This window comes from Sinocyclocheilus grahami, unplaced genomic scaffold (genome assembly GCF_001515645.1).
Source record: "Sinocyclocheilus grahami isolate Dianchi unplaced genomic scaffold, SAMN03320097.WGS_v1.1 scaffold1598.1, whole genome shotgun sequence".
Taxonomy (NCBI): domain Eukaryota; kingdom Metazoa; phylum Chordata; class Actinopteri; order Cypriniformes; family Cyprinidae; genus Sinocyclocheilus; species Sinocyclocheilus grahami.
The window spans coordinates 130,251-133,548 of NW_015506777.1; the positions used below are offsets into that span (position 1 = coordinate 130,251).

Here is a 3,298-nt window from a genome sequence, read left to right on the forward strand (position 1 = left end):
TGTATATATATATATATATATATATACACACACACACACACACACATACACACACACACAAACACACACACATGTATGTATAGTTCAGTCATGAAACTCTAAATGGCGCCGGCTGACGGGTATTAGCATAACTGATAATATTCACGCGTTAAACAACTTTGCACAAGTTGATTGGTTCATGTTGCATACGCAGCCAAATGAGCTTTCTACTTTACATTTAAATGGATGGTTAGCATTCACTTGAGCATTTGCAGCGCGCTTTCAGAGTTCCTCTGAAACCCACCACATTCCCCAGCTCCACCTGTATAGACCTGCTATGGGTTATTTTATATGATGTTTTATTAACAAGGTTTGGGAGGAGCACGATCAGAAAATCAATCAGTCTGGCCCAGGTGGAGCTCGTCAGCTAATCAGCATAACAAGCACATACGTGTGTATATATGCAGCCAACTTACCTCAGTTCCACGAAAGTTTTCCAGCATTCGGTTTTGCTCCTTGAGCCATTATATCACAGACTCATCTTTTTCCGTAGGACGACGAGACCTGTACTGGGGATCTTGCATATCCTCCATCGCAATCTGCCGGCCCTAGGCTCACTCCTTTTCCACCAGTCACCACCGCCGAGCTTCATCACTCTGCTCTGCTCTACCAGCCACACGCTCTCCACGACTCCGAGGCTTAACCTCGCCTCCACCGGCGAGACTTCCAACTTCCCCGACATCCTCGTATCATTCGGCCATGCCAATATATCATCCGATCGGAAAGTGGATAGTATTTAAGGCAGAAGCAAACGCTGATTTTTTTTCCCCCGATGAACCATTCTCACGGAGGGTAAACAAAGCTGATCTGTACGATCTATTCTTCATCCTGCAAATCAGCCAAGGCGGCCAATAGATCGAGCAAAGCCTCGAACTCGCCCACTCGACACTATCATTGTCCCGCACAAGACCCGGGTCTCCTCGAGCTTTGGGTCGCAGTGGCAGGTCTTAAATGAGCCTGGGCCGCGCCCCAGTTCTCACTGCAGCAGAACCTCATTCGCTTCCCGCTTCGGTTCAACTTTTCACCGAGGCTCTTCCGGCCGCAGCGCCACATGTAGCCGGGCCTCCAGCTCACGTAGCAGTCGCTAGCGTGAGACTGCCTCCGCTAGCACCGCAGGCCTTGTTGCAATAATATTAAGTAAAATTGCTAAAGGTAGGTCGTTTGTTGTAAAAGGACATGATGACATTATGGATGTTGATGTCATTTTTTGTAATCAAGATGCTAAACTGCGTAGAACACACAATGAAATTACTCAAATTTTCTGTATTTTAAATTACACATTTTACTCTGATAGACAGATAAGATGAAAAAGATTTGATTTTCGTGAAAATAAGTTAAACGGTGTACAATTATAGGTGCAAACCAACAAATAAGGTGTATCATAAAGAAACCATTATTATTATTATTATTATTGAACAAGTACAACTAGCAACCTAATTCGCATGCATTGTGCATACTGCTAGGCAACTCTCTCCAAGTCTCTACAAGCTGATGTGCTGCTTGGCTGGCTAGCTGTTTCAATACTTACTACTAATTGTGTGGTTAAGAGGAAAAGCATGTCTTTTCGTAATTTTATGATGTCAAAGTCGTCATATTTCTCCTGCTACTTACGTTGTCTTCCAGATCAAGTTCCGGCTCCCCTCGAGCTTCAAGATGCAGCAGGCCATCAGCAAGCCTGGGCCGTGCCCCAGACTTGGCTGCTCCTCACATTGCACTGCCTCACTCCTCTTCTCAACCAATCACTGCGGCGCTTTCAGCTACAGCACTGCACGCAACGTTGCCCGCTGGAGTAGCTTCCCAAACTCCTATCCTTCCCCCTCCTTTCTACCTCCTGCGGCAGACGTTAGCGTGAGGCTGCCTCCGCTAACCATTCAAGCGCAGCCACCTTACTCTTACCCTTCCGCTACTCCTTTTTCCTATCAATGGCCAGCAGCCCCTGTTGCAGACGTCCAAGCAGGGCAGCATCAGCCAGCAACGCAAGCTTACTGGCCTCCTCCCTCATTTCCTTCTACCTCTTCCTATGTGCTTCCCTAAGCACCAGAGGCTAATCCGTGCATGAGGCTGCCTCCGCAAAAGGTTACGGCCCCTCCTTATTTTTCCTTCTAACCCTTCTCTCCAATCTAAACCTCAGTACACTTCATTCACAGCAGTCCCACCACTTACCCCACCGAATGTTGCAGCGAAGTCTCAAATTCTCGCAGAAATTCAGAGCGCTGGCTCCTGAGACGGACCCATCGCCAACCCCAGTACCTCACTGTTCGCAACTCGTATTCCCATAACGCATCCCTTAAAACCTCAACGTGTCACTCGGTTCGATCCTCCAAGCAGTTTCACCCAGAACCATCCAATCTTATCTAACTGCTTGGAGATGATTTAAAGCTTTCCACCTCTCGTACAACCTGCCATTTCCCGATTTCTCAATCACATCTTTCGTTTCCTACCTTAACACCTGTAAGAACCTCCATGCCCGGTCAATCAAAGGTTATCTAAGCGGCATCCAATTATTATTATTTTTTTTTCTTCACAAATTAAACTACAGTGCCCCCTCTCCTGAAATAAACAATTCTCAAACATCTCTTTGATCAAAGGAATTCAGTGCTCTCATCCTCCAAGCCCGGACGCTTGACAGCCGTAAACTTTCGACATCCTTTCTAAATGTATCCACATTCCCTGCACAGGGTACCACTCACTCCATACCGTTCGTAGACTCAACGCTATGTTCATACTGGCTTTTTGTGGTTTCCTGAGATGCTTGGAATTCACAAAAACTTCTATTCAACCCCAAACTCCATCCAACCGTCTCCAACCTTTCTGTGCTTGACAGCGAAACTCCTATTTCATCAAACAAAGTAAATCAGATCAGGAAAAAGAGGTCACCACGTCTACATCCCCTCTTGACCCTCTTTTGTCGATGACTGTAACCATCCCGTCACACGTTTTTGGTTCCAAAAACATCTATCCAAACGATGTTCAATAAACATCGTCCAACCAGTCATACCCGTAGAAAGATTTTCCAGCCACTCCTTCCAAATCGGGGCAGTAACTTACAGCAGCTAAAAAGAGCAGATCCAAGCTATCAGTCGATGGTCATCGGACGCCTTCAAGAGCTATATCAGGACCAAGAATTTTCACACAAAGAAAGCCCATCTAATTCTGATCAGTTAAAGAAATTTGAGGCTGCTGCTGCAATGCCCTGCTTAATTTGATACCGCCGCTGCAGTGCCCCGCTCATTTGATACTGCCGCTGCAGTGCCCTGCT

At 46.4% G+C, this 3,298-nt stretch overlaps 1 protein-coding gene across 1 annotated transcript in view; it reads right to left on the minus strand.

Annotated features, from left to right (window-relative positions):
- plrdgb (PITP-less RdgB-like protein) overlaps window positions 1-3,298 on the minus strand; it is a 112,709-nt gene that overhangs the window by 55,338 nt on the left and 54,073 nt on the right. The window lies entirely within an intron of this gene.